An 11,149-nucleotide genomic window follows, 5' to 3' on the forward strand; every position below is an offset into this window, starting at 1 on the left:
AAACTTGGCAACTCTTAACTTGACTTAGCAAGTCTGTTGAATTTTGATTTTAAATGTAAGTTCTAAGTGACGTTTACATTTTGAGACGCCATATGTTTGTTTCCATTTCATTTTCACATTTTGTTATACAAATTGACATTTATTTAAAAATAAATTTCAAACCTGATTACGATGTCAGATTGTATGCGCTAAGTGGAGTATAATCGCGGCTAAGTTGCCAAGTTTACGCCATGTCAATTCTATGCAAAGTATTAGTAATGGGCCTTTAAAGGCCCGAATAATGGGACTTATAACCATAAAACCATAACCAGATAAAACAGCTGATCGAACCTACCTTATGGAAATCAATGTAATCGATTAATGGTGCCATACCATAACGATAACGCCATAACCATACCATAGCCAACCAATTGAATTTTGGTTTTCTGCCATGGTTCAATTATGTACAGGTTGGCTCATCTCATCAGCTGATTTTATTTATGTCATTGCATGGTCGAAGGGGTTGTCAAAAGGAGATGGCAAACTCAAAATGAAACCAACACATTGGCAACATTTTACTTACACATACAAAAACTGCTAAGTTTTATGTTTCCATTCCATACCATTCGCACCAACACCAATACACAGATTTTGACAGTTTGAACAGACATATTTTGTTGCTTTACAGATGAGCCAACCTGTATATAGTTGAACCATGGTTTTCTGCCATATCCACAAACAGCTGATTGTTCATTCGCCTATTTTTTTTTCCATTTTGTGTATGTGTATATAATTTTTTTGTTTGCCGATTTTTTCTTTTGGTAATTAAAAATTCTATTGTTTCGTTTATTTGAAAGACAAATAATTTCGTTTATTGTTTATGCAGATCATAATGGATGACTGCAAATTAATTGAATTTGTACGCGATTTCCCATGCCTTTATGACAAGGCAAACCGGGATTTTAAGGACGCAAATAAAAAAGTGCCGCTTGGAAGGATATAGCAGAGAATTTAGGTGTGGATGGTAAGTAATAATGAATAATCTTATAATATGTGCGTACATAGGTATGATTATTTCCAACAGTGGCAGTAGCAGTAAGGCGATAGGCGAATTTACGAGAGCGTTTTAGTAAAGAGATAAAGAGCAGTAAAAACACTCCTGGAAGTGACGCGTCTGATGGAAAGCAGTGGGTTTTCTTAGAGAGTATTCAGTTCCTAAGAGCCCACATTATACCCCGACCGTAAGTATAATGGAATTACTTAACATGTTTGATTATGAACAAATTTTATATTACAACAGAATTCGGCATAGCTATCAAAATATAAACAGAAGTGTTGAAGAGGGCAAAAATACACCCACCGTTTGTGAGTCACGCCCTGCAACTCCCACTTTACCTGAACTGCTATCTATAAATACACAGTCTCCTCCTATTCCTACAACGCAGCTGTCATCTGCTTTATCTCAGTCGTCTCCGATGCCACAACCGCAGTCTGAGCCATCAACGTCTCGCGAACGAAAACGCACGGCAGCTTTGCGTGATGAATTGGACGCTGCCATAATGGAGACCGTCCAAACTTTTAGGGATGTATGTGAAGAAAAATCAGGCGGTGGTGATGCAACGGTGCACTGAGATAGTCATGCAAGCTCAGATTGAGGAGAACGACGAAGCAGAGATTGTGGAATACTTGTATGACAACCAGTAGGGTGATTGCCATTTTTGTAATTTTAAAACTAAAAGGGTGGCACTACAAATGGGTAATTGTTTCCTCTAGCTCACGATCCCTAAAACACGTCCAAAAATGTCGGGAGGGATGTCAAAAGGCGGGCCTTGACCTCGGGATCAATCCAACGCCGGGTATGTGATCTAAACTATTTCTGCATAATTGCGGTCTACAACAAAATCATCAAAAATACAGCCACATGAAAATTTGAAACCGGTTTTTAAAAATATCTATTGCCTGAAATAAACTTTTTAATTTTCGCCTTTGGATTATTTATACCGAGGTCAAAACCCGTCACCCGATACCTCTGCCAACATTTCTGGACGTGTTTTATCAGTTTGGAGCTAAAGTAAACAATTACCAAAAAAGGCAGGTATACAAATATATGTAAGTAAGAAGTTTTTGTATATCCACTTTTTATACATATTTGTAAGTCTGCGTCTTTACGCTTTTTAACGCCATCCTTTCAATAGCAATGTTTTTAGTTTATAAAGAAATAAGAAAGAAGAATACATCCCGTGACATATATTTAATATGTCAATATGAATGCGACTGCAAATATGCCACGGGATGTTTAGTTGAGGTTCCTAATGAAAGTACAAACTGTATGTATAAATGGATGTACAGTTTTGTTCACAAAAGCAGTTACAAAAATTATTGCAACATTTTATCGGTTATTTGTTTCTTTAATTTAATTTTATTAATTTTAGAAAAAACTTGAATGTATTGTATAACGAAAACTATGTAAACCAATTCCAAAGACGTTTTCAAACAAATTAGAAAATTCCAGAAGTTTTTGTGAATCTTCATAAAAATTTCAAACTTGTTACTTGGATATTTTGGAAAATTTTTTAGTATGGAGTTTTGTAGGTTGATGAATTTTAGTCTAACAAAGTGCAATTTTGAAGTCTGCCAAAATTCCCATTGATTTTTGACATACTTCAAAACTGCACTTTGTTAGACTAAAATTTATAAACCTACTCAATACTCAAAATTTTTTTTAAATTCCAAGTAAAAATTTTGAATTTTTTATGAAGATTTTCAAAAACTTATTGAATTTTCTAATTTGTTTGAAAACGTTTTTGAAATTGGTTTACATAGTTTTTGTTATACAATACATTCAAGTTTTTTCTAAAATTAATAAAATTAAATAAAAGAAACAAATAACTAATAAAATGTGGACATAATTTTCGTATGTAGATATATTTGAGATTCGTAAGAAAGTACAAAATGTAGATTGAAAATCGAATTGTGATACATTAATTTCTTTATTTATTAATATATTATATGTTGTATTGCATATGTCATGAAAGTTGACCTATCCTAATATAATAATACGTTAATTCGAGTATAAAAAAATATGGTGACTATTGAATTGTGATAATGTAACAAAGAAATACACACAAGAACTTAAATTTTTATAATAGTAGATATGTAAACACCTGATCATATTAATAGTGAAAATAGTTTTATTCGTAACATATATTGATGTACAGTTGCGAGCACTAAAATAGCAGTGAAAATTACTGATGTATTTTATCAGTTATTTTCTCCTCTTATTTATTTTCGTTAATGGTAGAAATAACTTCAATGAATTGTATAACCAAACAAATGTAAATTTATTTCGAAACCATTTTCGGGAAAATGCGAAAATTCGAAAGGTGTTAAAAAATCTTCATGCAAATTTCAAACTTTTATTTAGAGTTTTCAGAATTTTTTTTGTATGAAGTTTTGTAGTCCAATCAATTTTAGTATAACAAAGTGCATGTTTGAAGTCTCTCAAAAATCGCATTGATTTTTCCCTATCTTTTTTTTCAAAGAGTGTTTTAGATTTGGTTCCATACAAAGAGTAAATATTTATATGGAAGAAAATCTAAAACACTCTTTGAAAAAAAATTGGCAAAAATCAATGCGATTTTTGAGAGACTTCAAACATGCACTTTGTTATACTAAAATTGTCTAAAACTTCATACTAAAAAAAATTCTGAAAACTCTAAATAAAAGTTTGAAATTTACATGAAGATTTTTTAACACCTTTCGAATTTTCGCATTTTCCCGAAAATGTTTTCGAAATTAGTTTACATGTGTTTGGTTATACAATTCATTCAAGTTATTTCTAAAATTAACGAAAATAAATAAAAGGAAAAAATAGCGTTTATAATTCACACTGTATGTGTTATTATTGATATTCATTTAAAATATACCATAATATATAATATATATACGTATATAAAAGTTTCAAAGTTTACACATTGCCAGAATTGATTTTTAGGTAATCTTTGAGTATGCAGCTTTGTTGCCCATTGGTTAGTAATAGCTCAAACGTAAATTTTTGTTCATGCATTAGGGGATGAAAATTTAACACTTTCTAACTTGCACATTATTATAACAAAATTGAATAAGAAACAAAGTTGCATACAAGAGATTTTTTAAAAGTTCTGCTCAAAAAGTTTCAAAGTTCGTGACGGATTTTTAAAGTTTTTTATATGAACTAAATTTGCGTATTTATGAAAGTGCAAAAAATATGTATTTAAAAATTTGTTTTCGTTTTCCTTCAAAATTTTGAATTCAATTTTTCGTTTTCCGGCAAAATATTTAATTTGAATTTTGCACTTTCCATTTTATACTAAATTTTAGTATGTGTAAACACTAAAGTGCAAAACTAGAATAAGAATGCAAAATACAAACTTTGTGGCATTATATTATGCTCTATTTAATATACACGAGACAGAGTTGCAATTTTTACCAATTTTTGATTTAGTGAAATTATTTGAACTAACATTTACATATAAAAAACCATAATATATGTTTTAAAAATATATGAAGTATTGTTTCAGTATCGTTCTTTACTGTATGTATACAGAAAAGAATGAAATAAATTATATTATTCTATGTTAAAATAATTTGAAAAGCTTATGATTTTGTAGCAGCATTGTGTTTGTGCAGCAGCAATGGTTGTTGCTTTGTTTTATTGTGTATCCGCCTTCCGCCGAAATGATCTATAAGGAGGTAGTCAAAATGTAAAATAACTTCTAGATAAGTGTATATAAATCGCGTTCTTACCTCCTGAAATATATTACTCGATGTGATTTTGAAATGCTACCGCACCATCGGTCATAAAGTAGTTGGTAAGGTATTCCCGATACTCGTATGTACTATTTCGGCCCCTTCTTCGAAATGAGTGTACTGTCCGCAGCGGACCTCCACAAGTTCTTAGTTCGTTCCTCCATTCTGCACTCGCCCCTTCTCCGTCAGTGTAGTTTTATGGGCAATACCACCGACTAGTATCGTGGAACATAATTAAATTATGCAGCACTGAACATGCGAAACGATTTTTTCTGCATTTTCAGGATTAAACTCCATTTTGGTTTTCAATACTCTCCATCGCGCAGCCAAACTCCCAAATGCGTTTTCTATAACGCGCCGGGACCGCGACAGTCTGCGATTAAAACTCGTTCCCTTGTCGTATTCATTCCCGGATATGGTTTCATTAGATTGTTTTTTAAGCGAAATGCACAATCTCCAACGAAGAAATGCGGAAAGGTGTTATGGATACGCATCTACAGTGGAAGCAGTAAGGAAGGCGGTCGGCATGATGTTGTGGTGCACAGTGGCTAGTCATTGTCGGCTGGGGCGGGTCCTTGCCAACCTTACTGTTCCTGCGCCATAAGCAGAAAAAAATCATATCATGCCTATCAAAACGAGCAGCTGTCAAATTCAAAAAAACCTGGCAGAAGCGCAGAGACCGACACAAAACGCTTATAAATTCAAACTGAAACGACATCCGGGCGAACCGGATGCCACGCACAGACCGTTAACATTCAAAAAATTCAAAAATCTAAATTCAAAATTCAAAAACTGACGCAAGAAAAATTACCGAACCGGACATGGCCGGTTACTAACGCTGAAAATCAAATTAAAAAAAAAAAATGCTGAAAAATAAAATTGCAAAAAAAGCTGAAAACTAAAATGAAAAAGAAATGGGCCGAATATACAGAGGGGCGCCGCGGGTGTAGTTGCGACGCCCGGTGCTTAGCCCACCCTCAAAAACCATGGCCACCGACGCACCTAAATTCCGGTGGCCCCTTACCTGTATGCCCTAAGTGCCTTCTAAACAAATAAGGAAGTCAGCATTCCCATTTTAAATACAATTTATTTATAATTCATGGCAATTACTGCTTATTCCTTATGATTACGATTAAGTTTACATAAGTTTAAAGGTAGGTACGTTAACAGTGAATGAAATGATGCCGTACAAAAAAAAAAAGAGATTCACCAGGAGTGATTAGTAAAATAAATACATATATTTATATTTCTTTCTGTTGGCGTAAAGCTTGTTTTAAATCAAGGTAATATTTACTTGAGTACTAAATTCAAGAATGATTAGACCATACCAACTCAAATGTATGCATGTATATAAATGGAAGCTTCCTTATACTTGCTCACTTCGTTGTGGGCATATGTAGAATATCATTGTTTTTATTTTTAAATTCCCTCCTTAATAAAATTTCGTAATGGAGGCAGAAAAAAAAATTTCATTCGACAACTAAACTAGTAAGGTCATTGTTATCTTTTGTTTCATTTAAGCATATGTGTAAGACTTATTATTAATACAAAATTAGATGTTAAAATTTACAGTGATGCTTACTAAACTAGCACTCTTGTTCTGTACATTCAAATTTATAGTAGTGATCACCGAAGCTACACATTTTTATTCTATACAACAGTCAAAACTTTTTTTTCCAACTGGTATATTACTTTAATATAATAATGCCGAGCTGATAGCCATAGCGGCTAGTGCTCTTTTTGCGTTATTCTTAAAATTTATTTTAGACCTAAATATATAGAGATAATAACCGTAAAATAGCTAATGAAAAGTCCCAAATCTAGTTAACCGTATAAAGCTCGTAAACATATGTTGAAACCCATCTCATTTACGAGATTTCCAAGGTTAATGATTAACTATCATATATATAATTTCATTCCATACAACAATGAGAATTTTGCTTTGAAAATGATAAAAATTGCGTATCATTTTTGCTGCAATTTTATTGCTTGCAGGTGTATGTACGACATCCTACATTCTACGAGCCTTTACATATTACAATCTAACCCACGGTTCAAAACAATTTATCTAACCTTTTAACTCGGTAAAATATGTCGAATACAAAATCAAAACATTTACAAGCGAATTATCTAAATGTTGTACATAGTTTTGCTTGCTTTAGCTATATGACCATTTCATATAGGGTGGTGTGTATGCTTTGGTTATTCCTCATCGACCTGGTGCCGTTGGCAAACCTTCTTGGTTTCGTAAAAAAAACTTGTAGAGCTATTCATAAATTCACTCAAACGTAGGCAAAATATAAAGGAACGGACTCACCGCTTTACCCGCTGATATTCACTGTCGCAGTTGGCCTGGCCGCAGGCCTAGGTTCGCTGCCCGGTGGTTGTCACGGTAGCCGATATATTGTAGCCCGTATGGTCGTAGCTGATAAAGATTCGGCTATATTGGTGTAGCCGTTACAGTCGTAGCTGATAGGATTGCGCTAGTATTATTATAGCCGTTATAGTCGTAGCTGATAGGATTGCGCTAGTATTATTATAGCCGATATGGACGTAGATGATGAAGGTGCGGCTAGTATTGCTGTCGGTGGTACCGCCTGTTGTAGGTGTTACATTAGTGGCCGCAGGCCTATGCTCGCGGCTCCGCTGTGTGCGTTGCAGCTGGCGGTGGCGGTACGTCTGGTGGTTGTGCGCTTGTTGTTTGGTGCTAATGGATGGGTTGGGGGGAGATACTACTGATGGTGACGCCCGTGATAATAGTAGGCGCCGTTGGTGGTGTCGAACGCTTTTCCGCAGGTGGTAGTGTTCTTAGTAAACGTAGAGGAAGAGGTTTATCTCGCTAAGTATGACTGCGAACGCCGATCTACTTCAACTGGACCTTGTGTCCACACAACATAACCTGTACAGCGTTTATTATCACCCAAAATAGCCGCGTAAAGCGAGATTTATCGGAAAGGACTGTTTCGGTGCTTTGCGCTATTGACTCTTTCCTCGTTTTTAGACAGTTCCTTGGGTAAGTGCACAGCCGGCGAGGATGTTTTTCGATTCTTAAAATTTTTACGTACCTCCACACACTTATCTTGCCGGAAACTCAATCCCATCCTTTTCGCTAGTGATGGCCGGTCTGTCTTTTCCTTGTTTTTCAATATTTTTTTATCGCAACTTTCGCCACATCGCTAGGTGTGTTCGCGTGAACACGCTCCCAAGTGGATCGTAGCCGTAGACCGTAGCAACAGGCCGTAACAAAGGGTAGTGACGATAATGGAAGAGGAGTATCTGGTGGAAGTGGTAATCGATTTTCCAACAGATCTTCCCCAAACCTTTTTCCATGAAAAATGCCTCCATCGTTTTGACTTCCATAAGCTCCTACGCTTACAGTGGTAAACTGGTATTTAGCATCGCATGCTGCCAACAAGACGATGCTGAAAAACTTTTTATAATTAAAAAACAGTGATCCTGACTTCGGAGGGCATTTTATAGTAACGTGATTTCCATCAATAGCATCTACATAATTTGGCATGTTCCACATTTGGGAAAAAGTCAATTGTTATATCTTTTTATTGCTGCTCTGTGGGCTCACTTAAATGTATTGGGGAAAGCGCTTGCCAGATAGCCTCGCAAGTCTCCAACACAATCATCTTCACAGTGCTATTTCCAATATCGTGGCTCCAAGCAATTTTTTGAAAGGAATACCATGTGCCAAGTACCTAAAAATCATACTAATTAATACAATATACGATGTTAATATCTTGAAATTGTTTACTGAAGAGTAATGGATAAACATTCTTCGGCACCAATTTTTTTTTGAAGCTGGACAGTGATGGAGCCATTAGTTTTAAAAAAGTGTCATAAACCGGCAGGAACATTCTTGTATGCGCAAAAAACTCGCTTTCGTTCATATCCTTAATTCTTAAGAAAGTCTTTTGGTGATATCCGGCTTGAGTCCTATTAGCATTAATGTTGCGGGCATGCCATCGTCTTTTTTGACATAATTTCCTTCTTTCAGCATATAACGCATTATGCTGAGGAACAAGTTGTCAATTTCTTCGCCAATGCTCATGTTAGCTTAAACAGGAATAAATATATATGTTTTATTTACTCCTTTTCTTAATTATCCATTATATATAGTGCGGTTCATAGATGCGATAGCAAGGAATTGCCGGCAGACGAAACCCCAACCCAGGAGATAAGAAAATGATTGCTCTCAATGCCGAGATCAAGCAATTGGTCGACCAACAGACCAAACGGTAAGAGCACCTCAGGATATGCAACCGCTTTGCTGGTGTTGGTATATATGGTCAACCGTCAATCCCTAACAGACCCTACCAAATATAACGACAGGGTATTAATGCACTTCCCACGGCAGCCGGTTCTAAGCACCAAAAGGTTTTGTGTGGCAGTTTCCGTGTTTTATTTGAAGACACTTACTGTTAAATTCACGTCCTTGCACTCAAATATATATAAATCTTCGCCTATATGTAGTGCTATATTTAATTAAATCTGTAAGAATACCGAAATACTTATTAACTTGTTAAACTTTTAATATGTGAACAGCTTACATTGAGATACGTGTAGATATGGGGCTTTATTCACCACCTAATTGTTTCACTATGTAGATATGCACCCGATTTGTTGCAATATTAATAAAAATACTATTAAGAATGTTTTCTTTTACTTTATTTTGATTAAAAATTACCAAATTTTGCAATCACTTTGCACAATCACTTTTTATAAGCAAAACATTCCCAGCTCGTGACAGCAATGGTCAGCTGTTTACGGTTATGGCACCATTAATCGATCACAATAGAGATGGGTATGGATATGGGTATGGTTACGACTATGGCGTTAGGGTTAAGGAAATTTAATTAGCCCTTTAAAGCGTTTATGTTTATCCTCCGTAACATGCCAACCTAATAAAACCGCACTGCGTTTTTTTAGCGCACGCAAACAACCGGTGTTTTTTGCCCTAATCGAAATAAGTATGCGATGCGACAATTTAAAACACGTATGCAAACGTCAAATCTGAATGTCACGCAGAACAAAAATTGGAAATCGAGTTAGGTTTTCTCGCATCAAATTCAATTTTGGTTGCTCTCATACAAGTTGTATGTGCATGAGACATTTTTGACAGGAACTGACTTGCGTGCGTTTATATTAGGTTGGCATGTAAGCGTTCCAGCAACTGAACATTTATGTATTAGAAGGCCGAAGCACCAGCAAAGCGAATGAAAATGCACTGAAACCATAAATTTGCAATGCTCCAATCTAGAATGAATTAATTTTTAATTAAGCTTCTTCGATAGAGTTATCATAGGAAATTATGTAAAAAAGCAGCTACTAACTAATGAGTATTTTAAGAGGGCGTGGGCCTTAGTTCTATATGTGGACGCCTTTTCGAGATATCGCCATAAAGGTGGACCAGGGGTGACTCTAGAATTTGTTTGTACTATATGAGTATCAAATGAAAGGTGTTAATGAGTATTGTAAAAGGGAGTGGGCCTTAGTTCTATAGGTGGACGCCTTTTCGGAATATCGTTATAAAAGTGGACCAGGGTTGACTCTAGAATGCGTTTGTACAATATGGGTATCAAACGAAAGGTGTTAATGAGTGTTTTAAAAGGGAGTGGGCCTTAGTTCTCTTGGTGGGCGTCTTTTCGGGATATCGCCATAAACGTGGACCAGGGGTGACTCTAGAATGCGTTGGTACAATATGGGTATCAAATGAAAGGCGTTAATGAGTATTTTAAAAGGGCGTGGCCTTAGTTCTATAGGTGGACGGCTTTTAGAGATATCGCCATAAAGGTGGACCAGGGGTGACTCTAGAATTTATTTGTACGATATGGGTATCAAATGAAAGGTGTTAATGAGTATTTTAAAAGGGCGTGGGCCTTAGTTCTATAGGTGGACGCCTTTTCGAGATATCGCCATAAAGGTGGACCAGAGGTGACTCTAGAATTTGTTTGTACGATATGGGTACCAAATGAAAGGTGTCAATGAGTATTTTAAAAGGGAGTGGGCCTTAGTTTGTTATGGAATCGCATCTTCGATGGAAGTAGTGAGGAAGGCGGTCGGCATGATGTGTTAGTGCACAGTGGCTAGTCATTGTCGGCTGGGCGGGTCCTTGCCAACCTTACTGTTCCTGCGCCATAATCAGAAAAAATTTCCTATCATGCCTATCAAACTAGCAGCTGTCAAATTTAAAATAAACTGACAGAAGCGCAGAGACGACTCAAAACGCTTATAATTCAAAATAAAACAACATCCGGCCGAACCGGATGTCACGGACAGACCGTTAACATTCAAAAAATTTTAACTTCAAAAAAAAATTAAACGCAAAAAAAATTACCGAACCGGACACGGCCGGTTACTAAAGCTGAAATTC

General features: G+C 35.7%; 2 long non-coding RNA genes across 4 annotated transcripts; one reads left to right on the forward strand and one right to left on the reverse strand.

Annotated features, from left to right (window-relative positions):
- Window positions 1-642: 642 nt before the first annotated feature.
- Window positions 643-2,211, forward strand: LOC137242773 (uncharacterized). The gene is made up of 4 exons (XR_010950361.1): window positions 643-800; window positions 866-1,003; window positions 1,064-1,220; window positions 1,280-2,211. It is a non-coding gene; the product is annotated as an uncharacterized lncRNA (long non-coding RNA).
- A 3,635-nt stretch (window positions 2,212-5,846) lies between these two features.
- LOC137237254 (uncharacterized) lies at window positions 5,847-9,509 on the reverse strand. Of its 3 annotated transcripts, none has more exons than XR_010948883.1 (3): window positions 9,327-9,509; window positions 9,196-9,267; window positions 5,847-8,832 (listed from the first exon to the last, which is right to left on the reverse strand). It is a non-coding gene; the product is annotated as an uncharacterized lncRNA (long non-coding RNA). The 3 variants fall into 3 exon arrangements; XR_010948882.1 differs by having other exon boundaries at window positions 5,847-9,089; XR_010948881.1 differs by having other exon boundaries at window positions 5,847-8,474; window positions 8,531-9,267.
- Window positions 9,510-11,149: the final 1,640 nt, after the last annotated feature.

This window comes from Eurosta solidaginis, chromosome 1 (genome assembly GCF_040869045.1).
Source record: "Eurosta solidaginis isolate ZX-2024a chromosome 1, ASM4086904v1, whole genome shotgun sequence".
Lineage (NCBI taxonomy): Eukaryota > Metazoa > Arthropoda > Insecta > Diptera > Tephritidae > Eurosta > Eurosta solidaginis.